Source organism: Gallus gallus, chromosome 2 (genome assembly GCF_016699485.2).
Source record: "Gallus gallus isolate bGalGal1 chromosome 2, bGalGal1.mat.broiler.GRCg7b, whole genome shotgun sequence".
In the NCBI taxonomy this organism is placed as follows: Eukaryota; Metazoa; Chordata; class Aves; order Galliformes; family Phasianidae; genus Gallus; species Gallus gallus.
Window position 1 is genome coordinate 120,645,123 of NC_052533.1, and position 19,194 is coordinate 120,664,316.

The 19,194-nt window shown below is 41.7% G+C and overlaps 1 long non-coding RNA gene across 1 annotated transcript; it reads right to left on the reverse strand.

Moving 5' to 3' along the window:
* Positions 1 to 4,166: 4,166 nt before the first annotated feature.
* Positions 4,167 to 18,042, reverse strand: LOC121109988. The gene is made up of 3 exons (XR_006938594.1): positions 17,988 to 18,042; positions 11,763 to 12,642; positions 4,167 to 10,748 (listed from the first exon to the last, which is right to left on the reverse strand). It is a non-coding gene; the product is annotated as an uncharacterized LOC121109988 (long non-coding RNA).
* Between the last annotated feature and the right edge of the window lie 1,152 nt (positions 18,043 to 19,194).

Consider the following 19,194-nt stretch of genomic DNA (forward strand, 5'->3'; position numbering starts at 1 on the left):
CAGGCTTTGTATGTAGAAACTTCAGACTTGAAACTAACACTGTTGCTTACTGGGGTTCAGATTTTTTTCTAAGTAAGTTTCATTTCTGTTCCATTGTCAGAAGGTATAGCCCAGGGCTTCATGGGTAAAATAGGTATTTGTAGACATTAAGTTCTATCACAAGGTCTTTCTTTTGTATCTTACACAAGATATTGTACACAATACAAAGGTATCTCACAGGTAACTCACACATGGAAGAGCTGATGATGAATGAGGGTATACTAACAGATTCACAGCAGTGGGGACAGTTCCATTTCAGTTTTTAGTAATCTGGATGAGTGGATTAAGTGCACCCTCAGTAGGTTTGCAGATGATACCAAGGTAGGCAGAACTGTTTATCTGCTTGAGGGTAGAAAGGCCCTGCATTTGGATACGGATAGGTGGATCGATTGGCCACATCCAGTTGCATGACATTCAACAAGGCTTAGTGCTGGGTACTGCACCAGTATAGTAACAGCTGCATGTAGCAGTACAGGCTTCAGGAAGAGTGGCTGGAAAGCTGCCCAGCAGGAAAGGATCTAGAACTGCTGGTTGACAGCTGGCTGACCATAAGCCAGCAGTGTGCCCAGGTGGCCAAGAAGGCCAGCAGCCTCCTGACCTGTATCAGAAATAGCATGAGGTGCAGGACACAGCTCTGGGGAAGATCATGCCTTGAGTACTGTGTTCAGTCTTGGGTCCCTCACAGCAAGAGGAGTATTGTTTTTCTGAAACACATTCAGAGAAAAGCAATATAGTAGGTGAAGGGACTAGATAACAAGACCTAAGAGGAGCAGCTGAAGATACTGGGGCTGTTTGATCTGATGAAGAGGAGGCTGAGGGGCAGCCTCACCACTCTCTATGCCTACCTGAAAGGATATTGCAGTGAAGTGGTGTCAGTCATTAATACTAGGGAAAAATCAATGAGGGAGAAGAATTAGCTAGGTGTTGGAACAGGCTACTCAGTACAGCAGTGGAGGTATTGAAGAGATGTGCAGACAGAACTTAAGTGATGTGGTTTACTGACAGGACTCAGTAGATCAAGTGATGGTTGGAAATGATGATCTTGAAGGTCTAAATATCAAATATACAGAAACATGATGGGTTCTTGCAAACATCTTTTGAGTATTTGCCTTAATCTGAACAAACTAAAGAAAGGAAATTATGTAAAACTGAAGTGGGTTACAAAAAAAAAAAAGTCAACAGAGAGATGCAGAAATGGCTAGGCCATCTGTTATGAAAAGTTCCTCAAGGTTAGGTTGTTACTTTTTTTCCCCTCCTTCCAGAGGAAGTACTAATTCTTAACAGTTCTTACTGAAGTTGTAAGGTCCTCTCACAAAAATACATAGGTTACCCCAACTTTGAACTCCAGGTTCCATGACTCTTTTTAATAAAAGTGTTTAGTTATCAACTTTATCTACAGTTACAATGCATTTAATTCCCTGCAATTGGAAAAAAATATGGGATATCTAAGGATGTATTCATTACTAAAGGTAATCTGAACTTAACCAGTATGCAGCTGCTAACATTATATATATACATATATATGTATAAAGTGATACAGTAGAATAAAAGAAAATGGATAAAGATAGATTGGGAAACTGAATGCTGCCCATGTCAACTGATTTACATCTTGCTTTATACAAGCAATTTCTCTTTACTGGGAAAATCCTGACAATTAAATGAACCTTAAGGTGCTTTGGGGGCTGGCACAATTTTACTTCCTTTGTTTTTCTCCTGCTTTATTTATGACCTGCCAAGTGCTTGTAAAAACAAGAAAAAAAAAAGTAAAGGCTTTCTCTTTCAGCATTTAACAGTGCACACATTATTGGAGCAAAGAAGTTTAAAAGCTACTAGGGTACTTTCCTCTGTAAATTTTAGCTAAAGTACTATAAATTGCAATACAATCTTAAATATCAGTATCTGAAGTACTGGTGTTTCTTCCCATGCAATTAGTCACAGAGACAAAGATGTATCAACAGTGAAAAAGGACTGTGTCACCACATGTGGTAGAAAGGCTCAATTTTCCTAGTGTTATGCACACATTAAGCATGCACACACAAAAAAGTAGGTTAACGTACTGGAGCTCCTTATGTAGACCTCTTGAAATAGGGCTGGTGTCATTATTTGCACTGAAAACTTCTAAACTTCTGTTTCAATTTTATAAGTTACGTTCTGAATTAAACAGAACAGGATGGTGAGTTTAAAATAGCATGACACGTGCATTCACCGCTATTGTCAGCTAATGATCTTGTCCCTATCTCAAAGAACAATATCCATTCTACTGATGAGCTAAAAATTTACTTTGGAAGAAAGCTTAAAGACTTAACCTGTATAAAAGATAACTGTCTTTTGACAAAATGGCATGTGAACAAATTTAGAAAGCAGTAGCATTATAGGCAAGAGAACTCAGAAATTAAAATACCTACATCTTGACATACCAGCTTCTGGGTAGGTTCCGACTTCTGGCTTTGGCATACCACCTTCTGTTTGCCAGTGGTCTAATGGATGTTCCATAGCTGCTGGAGAGGAAGAACTTGAGGTTTACAAAGTACATTGACACTGGTCCTAGTAGCATGCTCTGCAGAACATAGATAGTTTCTTACAATAAGGAATTAAAAAGTGCTTTTGGTGATCCAGGTCCTTACTTGTGTCATGACAAAATTACTCTGAAATCTTTCAAGTTTCCATACTCTATATTACAGCACATCTTGCCATGACAGACCCAGTCTGGGCATAAGCAAGGTTAGAGTCGCAATGAGGAGCCTCTCTGCCTTAACCATAGCTCTGAAACAAACTGCCCGCTCTCTGCTTCGGTGGAACTTTGGTGTGATTCAGGAGAACTCATATCGGGGTAGTGGTAGATGTAAATAAGTTCAGCAGACAGCTGATATCAGTCAAGAAAGCAGAAAGAGCAACATGCTACAACAGCCTCATGGCTAAGCCACAGCCATGTCTTCGTGTGTAGCATCAGCTCACCCTTGTCAAAATAATTTAAGTACATGTAAAGAACTCAGCATGGGAGCAGATCAAACAGAAAGATGTATTTTATTCTACCTTGATTGTTAAGAGGTGACAAGTAACTTTTGGAGACACAAGGATAAAACAACTTCTGCTAAATCCACTAAGATGCCTCAGAGCCAGTTTGATGGTGCCTTAAGTCTTCACCAGAGCACAGACTTAAATTTCAAAGAAAGGGGAAGTTAGTAATGTCACTAGGCAAGCCTGTACTCACTGAAACAGTGAAGCACATACAGACATAGTAGCTGCATGTCATGCTCTGGATTCTCTGGAAAATGTGCATATGTAGAAGTCATTCTTCCACTATTCACTGTTTTTGTTATCCATTCAATGGGTAAAAGGCATTGAAAGGAGACTTGCTCAGTCCAAAAACCAGGTAGAAGTAAATACAACTTATTCATAAATACCACAGGGCACTCTTGAAATATTAATTGAAGAGATCCTAAGTTATGCTTTAGTCTCAATTTTATTGCAGTGGCTATGAGGAAGGCACAGATATCGTGACCCAGCTAATAAGCTTCTTAAATAAGCAGTCACTGTAAACACGTCACTATACATACCTATGAGTCTGCATGGGTAAACCCTTTCAACACTAGAAAGAGAAGAACAGAAGGCAGGAGTAAGATTTGCATGAGGCATCTTATCTTGTTTCCCCCTCTGTATTATCACAGACATCTAAATTTTTCATTTCTTTATGAACAGAAACAATAAAACCTTATTCTTTTTGCATCTAGTTCTTCATGTTTACACTGACAGACATTAAGCCACTTAATGTGCTGTATTGTTGTACTTTAGAATATTAATGTTTTCCAATTTCACTCATCTGCAAAATCCTCAACTTTTGCTGTTTGTTCAAACTTCTTTAATATTTTCAGCACTAAAATATAACAGTCAGCATTGCAATGTGCTACAACTTCTTAACCTATGAACAATTTAACTTACTGATATTTTCCTGAAGAGTATCTGAATCTCCATGGATTTCCTAATGCTTATAAATGTGACATATGATATTAGAACTGGCAGCTCCTCTTCAACAAAATGCTTCTGCCAGACCGTTAGTGGTTAATGTGTTCTAGTTTACATTCTTTCAGAAAAATGGAAAATCAGAGGCTGAAGTTTTACCCTGAAAAAGGAAAAAAAAAAAAAAAAAGCAGTAGAGGAAAATGCTGTTGGTAGCATGTTTTATCCGCTTCAATCCACTCAACCCAGAGGTAATTCAAACATTTCTAATGTCATTCAGGCCCAGGCTGGTATCCAGGTTGCTGGACAACCTGCAGGAAGGAGTGAGCCAGCCACACTGGTTAGAGCCAACACTGCAAAACTGCCTGGGAACCCACCTGCACCTCCAGCCAGGCTCTTCCTGCAAGGCAATTATGGGACTCCTCAGCACTCCCTGACTGCTGATTGCACAATTAAATATGGTACTGTAATACTATAGCACAACAGAAAGCACAGCAGAAATAGCAGGGTGGCAAAGTCCTAGGCTGTAGTGAGTGAGAATAAGCCCCAAATACAGCAGCCACAACAACAACTTACCCTTAGAAGGCCTCAGATAGGCAGGAATTTCCAACAAGCCACCCCCACTTCCTCTGCCAATCCTTAAATGAGGTCTGGGAAGTCCTCCTGGTCACTCAGGCATAATATTGCATGCACCTGAGCTCCCCTGGGTTGGTCCTATCTTCCCACCAGGTGGTCAATCACTGCTTTGTGCTGTGACTTAGCGTTTTCACAAGAGGTACATTGCTTGTGGCTAATGATTTGTACGAAGATTTTTGTACTGTGGCTGCGAAGCACAAAAAAGTTGGCCATATCCAACTAGTTTTGGGTATTTTTGTACTTTGTGCTCAGTGTTGTGCTTCTTTGTTTCATGTTCATGCATGTAGATAGAGACCCAACTTACTTCTAAGATTTGTACACCTTTACCTTCCATTCCTTTCCCCATGGAATGATATTTCTGCTTGTAATGCCAAATGGGCTCATATGGCTAATAGTATGGTTCCAAACTATGGGGTACTGCTGGGAAGTGGTGGAGTCCTCATCACTGGAAGACGTGAGGACAGGGCACTGATGGACATAGCTTGGGAAGGGAACTTGGTAGGTCAGGTTAATGGTTGGACCTGACTATCTCAAAGGCCTTTTCTAACTTAGATGATTCTACATTAAGCGCAGACCAGATCATATAGGGTTGTCATGTTTTTAATACAGCTTTACACTTAGGAAGGGCTTAAATGATACTTGAAACTATATAGTATTAGATCAATGTAGCAAATTGAAAAAAAAAAAAACTGATTCAGCAATGGCAGTTACATCTCCAAACATTCTCTCATAATGTTTTTCTGATAGTTTAAGGCTTTGGGTTCAGCGCTCGCTGTTTTGATGTACGTCAGGTGCCTTAAAACAATACATTCCTAGTGGAGCTGTAGTCTAAGAGCTGCATGGTACTAAGATTACTGCAATTTCTTTCTGCACTAGCTGTGCCAGCTGCACAACTCCTTTCACTTGGTGAAATGCTGCCTTCTTTTTTAGATGCGCAGCACCTGACACCGTATAAAAATTGGGCCAACAAGTAAGACAGCCAGCATCTCAAAATGGAGTTTGGAGGTAAAAACTGAGCTCTTTTCTGAACCATGGTAGAGCACTCTAAGCATTGAAACCGCTATGAGCAAGCACATGAGGTCACACTTAAAATGTAAAATAAACATATTTGAGATCAAGCTGAGGGAAAATTGCTACCATCTCCAGCAATTTTCCTAAAGGTTGCAATATATTTTTCCCCTTTGCACCTCAAGAAAAGGGAGGGAATTAATCCTACAAGGCTATTTCATCTGAGGGAGTGGAAATTCACCGTGTGCACTTGGATCAAAGTTTTCACTCTCAGATTTTTCACAGAATAATAGCTTTGTCGCCAGAACCGCAGGGGCTGTAACTGTAACAGTGACTGAATGAGTGAGGTTGGTCAGGCTGGAGACTGGAGGTGATTGTATTGCCTGGTCAAACTGGTTGGGGGAGAGGTTGCAGAGCGTCAGAGGGCAGCCACTGGAGAACAAACTTCTTGGGGTAGGGAAAGGCCAAATGTCAGTGAGCTGCGGAGTCACACCTCAGGGATCTAATACAACAGGGAGCAGTAAATATTTAGGATTGGACAACTACCCTCATCTCCTACAAGGCATTTTCTGCATGAGCGGTGATTTTTGGGTGACCATTTTTGGCCAGCTCTCCTTATAAATTACTGTTTAAGCATTGTTGGCTTGATCATAGAGTAGCGCAGGCCTGTTTTTGCCAAAGTTCATGTGATAACTGGAATCGTATACTAATTAAAATTTTCTGACTTCTGGCTAGAATTTAATGCTTTGATACAGCAAATAACATGGGTAGCAGCTGCTCTAATTTGCAACTAACAACACCACATACCACTTCTGGACTCTCGGTGTTGTTTAAGTAACGAGCAATGGGAAGGTGCCAGCTTCTGTGCTTTCTGTTGCAGCTCAATTCATTCTTGATATTTCTTCTCAATATTTGAGTTAGAGAACCAAGGGCTTGTAGTAGAACAGAACTTTCCTAAAGCAAAACAAAATAAAACAGAACAGAAACCATAGGCTCCACAGCTTACATAGTACTTGGAAAATGTGAGTCAGGTCCACCCTCAAGTTTAGAAAGCAAATAAAAGAACCTAACGATGTTGCTCAGAATAAACAACCTCAATGCAGGACACCTGGCTGAGGGTGTGGAGGGGGAACTTCTATTTTTTTAATCCTCAAGCGTGGCACATCTGCCACAAGCTAAATAAACAATTGTTATTGAAGTCAGAAAAGGACAAGCTAATGTAAAACAGGCTGGGGACATAAATTAGTAGTCACAGTGGTCTGTCACAGGTGAGTGCTTGTGAGATAAGTGACTTGAAATGCCAAACAAACTTTCAGTGGAATTCTTGGGAATGTGTTTTTCCAACTTTATCCACTTTATTTTAACCTAAAAAATTAGTGATACCTGTTATTAAAAATGCACACAGAGGAATATAAACACTGGAAACTGTGAAATTTGCTAGAAATCTTCCTTCCCACTTTGGCTTCTCTGCTATCTTAGTGCCTGTGCAGTCATGTGCAGTCCCGGATAGAGTAAACAGTTATAAAAGTCAGTTCTCTACATCAGAAGCTAAGAAAACATCAAGCACTGATTTTTATTTCAATGTATTATGGGTTACAATCACTTTTTTTTTTTTTTTTTGAGAACTAACATGAGATAGCCATGAGAATTACCTCATAAACATGAGAATTATTAACAGCAAAGAAAATAAAAGGTGGAATTCTTGCATAATCTTAACCTCAACAACAAGTCTTTACGGGGGGGGGGAAAAAGAAAACATGGTGCGAGACTAAAGAGAAAAGTCTGACAGCTGATAACAGTACATGTGCTCATTTCCTAAAAGCTTTAATTCTCACAGCAACTGTAAAAGCAAACTTTGCCACCACTTGTCAGGAAATGTCACATTATTGCTTTGTATTTATTTATGTGGTTAATGCTGGCTTGAAGCATTTCAGTTTCAAGACAATACATTAGATTAGATCATTGAAGATGATCACGAGGACTCTGAGGAAGAAACTGTTCAGCAGTTGTCAAAATTACCATCCCAAACTGACAGATAATTAACACGACTAACTTTGACCAAATTAGTAGCAGACCTAATAGAGTGCACGCACAAATATGTGCTCTGAAAATATCAGAATGGGGGCTATTTCTGGAGCGCTTCAGCAGCATCATGACAGAATGTTTGTTCTTTTGCTCCAGCCAGCCTTAATCGTCATCTCATGTTTCTCGCCTCAGATTATAACTATCTGCTTAAAAAATGACTTTTGTCTGAAGTGCTGTTAAATCTGGAAAGCAAATATTCAGCCCTTGGTCTGTGAGAAGTGCTGCCTGCTCAGGCTCATGCTGATTTCATCAGAACAGGATGAATAGTGCACATTTAGATTTATTTTTCAGATGTAACGCTGAAGCGATGATCCTAGAAGCTTTCTTGAATCTTTGTGATGTGGTTGTTTGGGTCTAACACCAAAGCAGGTTTATTTGGTGGCTAAACTGTCTTAACAGAGCTAAATAGCTTAGACAGCAGATCTTGATTTAGATTTAATTGCAGCAGTATCTAATTAGTAGTTATATATTAAAGACTTGAGAAGTCTCTGATCTCTTCCAAAGTCACCAATACTGCCAAAACTACAAGCTCATGGGAATCATGAGTCTGACTTACACTGAGATTTTTGCACTTAATTCATAAGTGCAGTTTCTTCAGAAGGAAAATAAAACCCACAATGCTGTCATTCAAAAACCAAAAAACAATACAAAAGTGATTGAAAGGGCCAACTCTGAGGGAAGGCATGAAACAGTGGAAGAGCCAGTAATGAAGAGGCTTGCTCAAGTGTAAGCAGCAGTCTAAGTATCTCTTAGATCCTGGAAAGTTTCAGAGATTTTCCCACTATCATTAGGAATAATCTAGGAAATGAATATATATCTTATCTACAGAGCTATAATGGCGAAACTGTGCCCCTAGCAAGGGTGGGTACAGCCCTTCTCTGCCTGGCTGCCAAATTATGGGGTGGGTCTGTAGCAAGGGCTCCAGACAACGTTAGGTGTAGCTCATTTTTTCACGTTTCTTTGCAGCACTATACAGATACCACTCTCCAGTTTACCTCATCTGATGTGCAAGCATAAAAATAAAGATGTAATACTCCATTAGAAAGGAGGGAAGTAAGATCAATGGTCGCATTTAACAGGCACTTTATGTCCCTCCTGTATTCAAAACTCCTGGCTGCTGCATTACTTTTGTCAAGAGTACACTCGGGTTTAGAAGTAAGGACAAAAAAAGGCATGTGACTCTTTTTCCTTGAGTTTATCATCTTCCTTCCTATGGCTCCTTGGCAGATGACTAATTTCCCCTTCAGTCCTCCTGGGAACAGACAGTACAGCACAGTCCCTGGCTGTTTCAAGAATGAATCTTTATTTTGCTAGGAGAATCTTGCTCAGATGCAGAATGGCGCAGCCAATGTGTGGCTTCCATATCCTGTCCTTCTACGATGCAGCTGCTGACCACATCTAGAATGTGGAAATGAAACATGAAGCCTATAACTTCCTTTTCTTTTCTTTCTTTCATTTTTTTCAGATAAAGTGGTTCCAGAATGGAATGAGGGCCTGTAACTTTTCTTCCCCTGCTTCACCAGCTCTTTCAGTCTGCGAGGGGACTTTCAACCATGACTGTAGTAAGAGAAATACTGCATTAGTCCACTCATCTTCACATCTTCCTCCTGCACTTACACTGATAGCATCTGCCCAGTTTCCATTTGGCCACTGGGCATGTAGATCTCTTCCAAGGAATCTCAAAGCACATAAGGAGAAATTCCGATGCTCAAACCAATAACAAACCAATATTCAACGCAATTCAAGCTAAACAACAAATATGAACAATGAAGAGGTGTTTCCCAGAGCATATGTTACAGCCCAACACTGAAAACAAGGCTACCAAGTGATGGTGCTGTAATGTTACTACCACCATTATAATGTGGATGAGGTACCTGACCTGAGTATCTCAACACTCTATCAGATCAGTCGTGCCTTTAGAATTATAGAATCTTTAGAATTGGAAGGGACCTTTAAAGTTCATCTAGTCCAACTCCCCTGCAATGAACAGGGACATCGATAGCTAGATCAGGTTGCTCAGAGCCTGGTCCAGCCTGACCTTGAATGCCTCTGGACAGGACTTCCACCATATCTCTGGCAACCTGTTCCAGAGCCTCACCACCCTCACTGTAAAAGACTTTTTCCTTATATCCAACCTAAATCTCCCCTCTTTTAGTCTGAAACCATTTCTCCTTGTCCTAACAACCATTTGAAACCATTTCCCCTTGTTCTACCCTGCAAAGTTTGACTAAAGTATCAACTCAAAACGTAAATCCCAAGGACTTTTCCCAGTCATTTGGACATTTTCTAGTTTTTTGCCATGCATTAAACCTCCATTCTATAAATTCCTATGCTGTCACTTTTGTGAACAAATGCAAAACACTCCCGGAGCCACAGTAAATACAGACTTTCACAGGGAGACTTTTAATTTATTCCAGCTGCATATTTTCTCATCAATTAATGTCCTTTATTTTCCTAAGCAAGACACCTGTTTTTTCAGTTAAAAGACTAAAACTTATATTAGCTTGTTTTGAGGTTAGGATTCAGAGATGGCATAGTAACAAGGTGACCGATCTGTACTCGCCAAACAGATAACTAACTTCAGTATCCAAATGAAAGATAAATGCTCATATGGACAAAGAAGCAGCTGAGGCAGTTTGGCAGAATGCTTTCCTAGTGAGAAGAAAGTCCTTAAAACCCAGCCTGTTCTTACAGTTAGGAACACACCCTTAGGAAACAGCAAACAGATTCTCTCAAATACAGGGAACTGCACACAGTTTCCAAATAAGGAATTCTCCACTGGGTCTTAAACAGAGGAAATCATCCGCTTTTCCTACTGTAAGTCAAGTGAATCATTTTTCCCATAGAAAAGAATGAAGTATACTTTCCTACGTGAATGCGTGTGCTTCAGTATTCTGAAGTTCCTGTGCTTTCAGTTTTGATTTTGCAAAGGGACGTAGAGATGATGTCTTAAGTTGAATTAGGTAGACTTGTTTATCTAGCTTTTCAATACACTCTGCTCCAATTGATTTGGAAGAGCCTGTCTATCAAGAGAAAATTGAAAGCATTTTTTAAATACAAGCTCTCTCTCTGAAGTCCATAGAAAATGAGTTCATGTGACAAATATTTTTTACTACTCCCCCAAAAAAGGGACCAAACACAGAAGTCCAAAAGCCATTGAGGAAGGGAAAAAAGGTGTTATCAACTGTCCAGTCTGCTTTTGTTCTGTTGGCCCTCTACTGAGTAGCAGGCTTAGGAACCTGGTACAATCAAGGTCAAAGATTGCTACACTTGCATGGATTAAAATTAAAGCCTCTGAGCCAGTAGCTAACAAACCCTTGCCTCGCTGTGCCAGCAAAGCCACCTCCACATTACGTGCAGAACAAGCTTGTGATCTCCTGGACAGAACTGACAACGGTATTTATGTGTAAGTCTACAGTTCCTGTCTGGAATTCTAATTTTCCTCCTATACTACTGCCTCATATCAAGTTCTTACTTGCAACGTTCTAAGAGCTGTTTTAGCCCACAGGCAGACCTCTCAATTAATGTCGCAAGATCTCCTAATAAAATCAGGACCTAATTACTAGTGATTTTCCCTCTCTAACCCATGAAGCTGGTGAGTATCACATTTAGCAGGGGCATGTTCTCTGGCCATCCCACACCCTATACCTTTGTGGACAGCAGTGGCTGCTAGCTGGAATGTCCCTGGATGGTGCCAGCAGGCCTTTCAGTGATAGTCCCCAGAGCTGGTCTCAAAAATAACAGTGTTAGACCCTAAGGAGAGCAACACAGCTGAAATTCCCATAAACATCATCTATGCCCACTTTTCAGTTCCAATCTGAGGGCTAGATCTCAGTACAGAACAACAGTTTTCTACTCCAGCAGAGGCTGGAGTTCCTTGGGCTTTCGGACTTCTGCTGGTAACAACAGCACAGTCAAGACTGGGAGAAGTTAAAAGGTTGTTTTGGTTGTAAGGAAACAATTTCTTCATTCTATAAAGATTCCTCTTCTACTTGGAGATAGGGGAAAGGTGTGGAGGAGTAAATGAGAAGGCTCACCATTTTCCTGTTTCACTTCTTTATGACACAGTGGAAAGCGCTGCATTCTGGCCTCAAAAAAACAGAGTGCTGGACAAATCCTGCTTCAGCCACTTCTGCTCAGTTGCACTCTGTCACTCTCTCTCAGCTGCACTCATCCCCAGGAAGGCTCTCTCTTGCCAGGCATATGACTGTCTCCTCCTTCTCCCACCCACCAGAGTTTCCCTGGCAGCTGTGTCTTAGCCTTGCTCCAGCCCTTAGGACGTCTCCACCTACCACTTCCTGCCATGAAAACCCTTTAGATTTATACCACATTTGCAAACTTGGACAGTGAAGCACAAAATCCGGAGCTGTATCACCTCTCAAAGGCAAAATGGGGGAAGGGATGTAGAAGTGACTTAATACACCTTGGCAGCACTTTTTCTGTTTGGATTCTAAGGGATAAGTGCACATCAGGAGGTGAATCTGGTTTAGCAGCACTTGAATTCCTTTAACTCATTTCAGCAGACCCTATGGCAAATAACAGTCACAGCAATGAACACACCCTGCACAGCGGCTACTGTGTGGGAATGTTTATGACGGTCCTATACAGCTCTCAGGATATGACAGCTCTATGGTGATCCTTCATGATTCCTCAGCTGCAGTAACCTGGCCTTGATGCAATTCTTGGTAATTGTTTGGGCCCTTTATGTCATTCACTTGTGCATGATATGAATACAAATACGAAGCTCTGGGCTGGATGGATGTGGAAGAGTGCAACAGATTTTACGTCAGACAGAAGTTAAGAGAAGGGGTGGGGAGGTGAGTGCCTCAGTTCGTTGGGAGGAGATGTTCCACAGGAAGCTCAGCAAGAATGAGCAGTGTGTCTCAGGTTCCCTCTTAACAACTTTCTTTTTTAAATCTGAAAAAAAAAAAAAAAAACAAAATCCAAAAACAGTGAATTATTCCAATATATCATTATTTAGAAAGTGCCTTGTTTTGTTTGCTCCACGTTATTAAAAACTGAAATACCAAAAATGAAATCCTTTTTCCAGAACTTCACTCCACTGCTGATTAAAAAGGAACAAACCTTTCTACATTTTATTTCTATCTGGTATTTCATGTACTGTTGCAGAATTGTAATGCTCAGGCTGTATGTGCTTCAGGGAAAGTGAAAGAAAACAGTTTCTACTGAATGTTAAATCAGAGAAACATTTCTACTACTATGAATTTCTCACACTGTACAAAAAAATGAACTTTGATGCTTTTAAATTTATCTCTTATTTACGTACCTGATACACAAAGTAAAAACAATGAATTTCAAGATTCCTAAAGAGAAAAGCCTTAGTTTTATAACGTAGGCAGTGGGGACAGAAGAGAGAGACAGAGACAAAGGGAGATCATTTATTAAAAGCTGACCATTATATAGAAGCAAAAATATGAACATTTCTAATAATTGTATCACTCAGAAGATGTATACTATGAATCCTTTTCAAGCCCTTAAGATTCATGTGTGGAATGCAGCAAATGCTGGAGGCTCAAAACAAAGAGTGTGTACAAATATTTCAAGGAATTAATTAAAAATACTATAGGATTCCTGCATGCAATGTAAATTATTCCGACTGAAGTTTCAAGGCTCTTTATGAATGAGATGATACAGAATATAGGAAGCTTAAGCAGTGACATGAGTGATATCCATCAAAACAAAAGATGTGGGAATTTTGAGATTTTGCTCTACTGCATAATAATTTACGCCTTTCTCCCCTAGCTTGTTTTGCTTATAATAAGGAAACCTCACTGCTGACCAAAAGTAATGTTTTTCTTTCCCACAGGAGATCAATAATTATAACATTTCCTATCCAACCTACATTTCTGCCCCATGTTTCCTGGAGGCTATTAAGAGTCTCCACCGCACCAGCCTAATTGTCATAATATAAAATAATATCCCATTCAGTTTCTGAAAGAGAAAACAAGCTCCAAATCCAGGAAAGGATTCACGGCTGTGAATCGTTTAAGGAGACTTCCTCCTCAAAGTCTCAAATATTTATATCTGTAACTTGTATTTAAAGGTATCAAACTGCCCTTAAAATCTGAGCCTGAGTCCCTTGGGGTTAAACTGGCTTTCTCCTTAGCATTTCCTATAGCTCTTTCAGAGAAATTTTTGTTCGGTTTGCTGCTGCCAGGCACTTCAGAAAGGAACGGATCTCTGTTTCAAATCTGTGGATGCCATTAGGTATCAGAGCAATTAAGAGCTGAGCTGTTTCAAAGCTACCACTTGCAACTTTTAAACTTCCATAATCTGAAACCCACCTACTGTCCCTTCCTATTATGCCTTCCACCTTGACGTGCTAAAATAAAAACACTTCTTCCATGAGCTCAATACAATATGCTGCCTTCCTCTAAGAAGGCAGTGTGCCTTTTTTTTTCCTTTGCTGCTTTGCAAAATCCTAGCATTGGAATGCACTCAGTAAGTTCCTTAAACACATGGAGTCCCAAGTGCTTAACCCAGAAGGGTATGATATAAATAACAGAACCATAGAATCACAGAATCACCAAGGTTGGAAAAGACCTACAAGATCATCTAGTCCAATCATCCACCAATCACCAACAGTTCTCACTAAACCATGTTCCTCAACACAACACCTAAACATTCCTTGAACACCTCCAGGGTCAGTGACTCCACCACCTCCCTGGGCAGCCCATTCCAGTGCCTGAACACTCTTTTGGAAAAGTAGTATTTCCTAACATCCAACTTGAATTTCCCATGGCGCAAACTGAGGCCATTCCCTCTAGTCCTATCACTAGTTACATGAGAGAAGAGGCCAACCCCCAGCTCACTGCAACCTCCCTTCAGGCAGTTATAGAGAGCAGCAAGGTTTCCCCTGAGCCTCCTCTTCTCTAGATGGAACGATCCCAACTCCCTCGATAGGGAACTGCTCTCGATAAGGCCTGTGCTCCAGACTCCTCACAGCTTCATTGCCCTTCTCTGGACACGCTCCAGGGCCCCAGTGTGTTTTTTCTACTGAGGGGCCCAAAACTGAACACAGTACTTGAGCTGCATAATACTATAACTCATAGCCCATACATTGAACATTACGGGGCTTTCAATCTTCACACGTGCTTGCAACGCAACTTTCAGAAACTATTTAATTTAGGTGAGAGTTTTTAGCATCAATACAATATGCAAAATATCAAACAAGTTCATATAATCAGACAGCCAAGCGGGCTCAAGCACAAGGCAATATGTGTGTACACAGTTCGGCTGTGGCACTGTTGCCCATCCCAGGATTCCTGAAGCTCATTTTTAAACAGTTTACAGAGAGCATGTAGGATGTGTTACTCTTCTGCGCTACTCAGTTGAAACTGGGTGCCAGGTTGGAGGAGTGAATTATTTTGGAAGCAAGAGATTTCTTAAAGTTTCCTGAAATTAGAAATGACATATGGCAGTTATGCACAGGCTAGCAAGACACTGTTGATGCCTATACTTAACTGCCTCCGTTTTCTAAGCTAAATGATATCATACACAACCTCAGCACTCCTGGTGTTTCAGCACAAGTACATTTTGTTCCCCATTTTTTATGGAGGATTTCAGCACTACAATTGCAAGCTAAATGAGCACAGTTTTGCTAACGGTCTGTGGTCTTGTGACTGATTCAAAACGTTTATATCTAAAAATATATAGACATGGCTGAATAATGATGTTTGCTTCAGAGCTATTAAACTACAACGTCATCCCGCCTTTTACAGCTGCTCAGCAGCACGACTTTCTAAGAGATTAATTGTTGTTTTCAATGAAAAACACATATTTTTAGTAAAATTTTTGAACACTTTGGAGAGGAGTACTGAGAAGAAAAAAAAAATGCTATCCTGCAAACTTGCGTGCCCAAACGTGGTTAAGGCATGGGCACGTAGCATCACAACAGGGTAAATATTGGGAGTCTGGGCAGAGATGAGAGGATCCTTCAGGCCCTGCTGCCGTCAGGAGCCTGCCGTGTGCACAAACCACCCACAGATCTTCCCCTTGGGGTGACAAAGGACCCTTTGAGGGAGAAAAGCTCCCCATTTCCCCCACGCTTCCCCCCGAGGCTCCTCAGAGAGGCCCTGCAAACAGGCACGGCCCGGGCTGACGTTCCCGCCCTCCCCGCTCTCCGCCGTTCCCGCCCAGCAGCGGGAAGGAGGGCGCGGAGGCGACGTAACGGTCTCTGCCGCTGTGGAAAAGCGATCCCCCTCAGCCCCCCCCTGCCGCCCGTCCCGCTGAGGGGCTGAGAGAAACCCGAGAGAAGACATCTTAAAATGCAGTTGCATGGGGTTTCCTTCATGCCACGAGGAGGAAAAAAATAATAATCCTAATTTAGGTCAGCGATGGCATATATTTATTTATTTCTAATGACCTAGGAGAGCGACAGCAGGGAGTTTTCCTGGCTCAAAGGGGTGGAATTTTACATGCAGCTGGCTAAAGTGCTGAGCTTGGAGAATGGAGCTGACAAAGGCAATGGGGAGCTGGCAAGACTGGAGGAGGTGGTGAGGCGGCTGAGAACCGAGGCTGGAGGGGCAGCTGTGGCTCCTGGCAGTTGGGAAAGAGAGAGATCAGATGGGATCTGATGCGGACAGATGGTGCTGCGAGTCTTTTCTTTCAGTATCAGGAAAGACTGTGAGGAGGGAGATGGGGAGACAGACGGTAAATCAGGAGCATAAAACTGGGTTCCTGAGCAAGGCAAAGAGGTGGAAACACAGAAAGTTGAAAGGGGGGATTTTGAGAGGAGTGCCAGTGCCTGCACAAAGACAGAAGGAGAAATGCATAGCTACCATGAGGGGAGAAAGGGGTGCCCCCTATCGATAGATCAGCTGGGCTGGAAACATGGAGGTGCACCCTTGACTTGCTGTTTCTCCACCCATCTGTGTAAAAGGTGACAATTTGCCACTGACAGAGGCTAGCCCCCCAGCTCAAGTGGTGTTATGTGGAGTGAAAGTGTTCAGCAAGCTTGCTAATGATCGTGAGGTAATATATATAGAATTTGAGATGACAGGATGCATGTCCTCTCTTTTCAATACCACCTGCAAAATTATGCTGCAGGACTTGTCCTTAATTTATCTGCCTTCTGCATATCCATCATGCTGCTGGTTTCAATGGCATGATTGTGATTTTCTACAGGATGCCTCTCTTCCTCAGTGTGGAAAGTGGATGGTGCTCAGAGGAGGAATCACAGCTGGGTAGTGAAGGAGGGTGTTAATCCAGCCAGCTCCTATTCTACTTTTGTAGATACTAGAGCATGTATAGTGACTGATATGGGGGAGGTCTCAGTAGAAAGGAAGCCTTAAGATTTGGTTAGAGGATATTTCTGTGACACCAAAGCTTGATTCAGTTTCCCTATGCCACAGCTGCCCATAAGTTGTTCCTTGCCTCTTCGAGGCAGTTGTCAGCTCCCTGAACACAGTAATTCAACTGCCTGTGGCACCTCAGTGTGTATGATTTACAAGCCAATCTAATAAACGATTGCTTCAGTGCTACTATGGAAGTAGTGAGCTGTGCAGAGAGTGGGACCGGGCAGCTGAGGCGTGGGCTGAGAGGAGGAACTTCATCAACTGCTTTTGTCATGGGAGGAAAATTTCCAATGACTACACTCCAGGTCCCTCATTGCTAGAGTAGTAATGGTAGTGTAAGAGCTGGTCCCTCGCCTCTGAATGGCATGTAACAACATCTTCATTAATGTTGGTGAGTTACTTTGCCATCTGAGCCCCCAAGCAACAGCCACAAATAATTCTCTGTGCAGAGCAGGGTTAGGGTAGTGTTCAGCATGTAAGAACGCAGAAACATAGGCAGAATGCAGGAGAAATCAAGTTAGTGACCAGGAGTTAACCGAGTGGTTGCTCTTCTGCTCGCCAAATGGTGCAAAAATTCTACAGGAAAACAAAGCAAAGCAAAAAAACCAAAACAAAACAAAAAAACCCAACAGCAACAGGAACAAAAAACACGCTAGAACATCGCATGTAATTAAAGACTGTGTCCTTGCTAAGTGAAGGACACAACTCTTAACCTAGCATTTGACTAAAATACTAATTTCCTTTTAGATATTCTGTTCATCCCAAAATACCTCTTCCAGCCTCAGCATGGTTAGATCTGGTCAGGACAGCTGCACCCCCATCTCTCCCTGCCTGTAAGTCCTAGGAGGGTCCTGCCAGTTGTCCCAGTGCCCAAGGAGCCAGGATGAGCTGGTAGGGGCCTGCTGTGTCCTGCCTGCAGCCGGGACAGTCCAGTCCAGCACATACCTTCCCCCTCCTGAGCTGGACAGGAGTCGTTGCATTCATTTCCTCCTCTGAAAGCAGCACGTGAGCTGAGAGCTGTGCAGCCTCGGTCAGCTGCGTGGGGGCAGAGAGGCAGCCGGCATTCCCCAGGGAAAGGCGGGCTTAGGGGTATGGTATTGATTTGTTGAGTGGCAAAGAAAGAACAGAGCATCTGGGTCCTGCGAGAGGATGGCTTACCCCGCCAGAGATCAATCTGCCAGAAGTTAGAAGGGCACAAGTTTCCTTTGTCCCTTTTGTTTCAGGGAAAAATAAAAATAAAAAATAGAGGTTTTTAAGGATTCTGGCCCTGAATATAGAGAATGACATAACCTCTTTATTTGGTGGCTGCTTTAAAAAACCTGCTCCTGGTGTTTTTTAAAGAACTTTAATGGCGTCTATAACTGAGGAAATGGTGACTGCTAAGGATGGGGGATCTAGAGAGTATAGTGCATGTTTGTTGCGTTACTTTTGGTTTGAAATGAGGGCAGCTTCAGGGACAAGTGGCCAAGTTCCCAAGCTGTATTTTGTGGTTTTACAATCACACTTTCAAAAATGTTTTCTCCTTCCTGTTGCTGTGTGGAAGATCCACTAAAATAGCCATGAAGATTGCCAGTACACCAGGCAAAGGAAAAAAAACATTGCTAATAGCATCTGTTTTGCAGCCTGTGTGACATATAACACTGAGAGACGAATAGGTTTGAAATGCACGTGTGTTTTAGATCGTTTTAATTTGACAGCGACTCTTTAAGAACATAGCATTGCCTCCAGAATTTATTTTACATTTCCCAGTAAATAAGAGTTAAACTGCCAGGCATGGTTGCGTTGGGGTTTTTTCAGATGTTCCTAAAATCATGTTATAAAAACTCCTAAAATACAGATCGTGGTATTCCATAAATACCTAAAGCTGTGCTTTATTGCTGCACCTTTTTTTTCTGTTAAATCTGTACTCAAGGAAATCAAATAGAACTTTGTTTCATTTAATAAGAAAATATGAAGAGTACATCCCTTCCTCCCCCCACACTATGGTGCGAAAAGAATGAGCTGAACACACAATTGTTAGGGCACAAGTGGTCACTGATACGTGACTGTCATGTTGTTAGCATGTTTGCTGGGATGGCCTTGGTCCATGCAGCCAGTGTTGCCCAGGCAATGCCCAGGCACAAGTTAGAAACCATTTCCAGTTGGCAGCAGT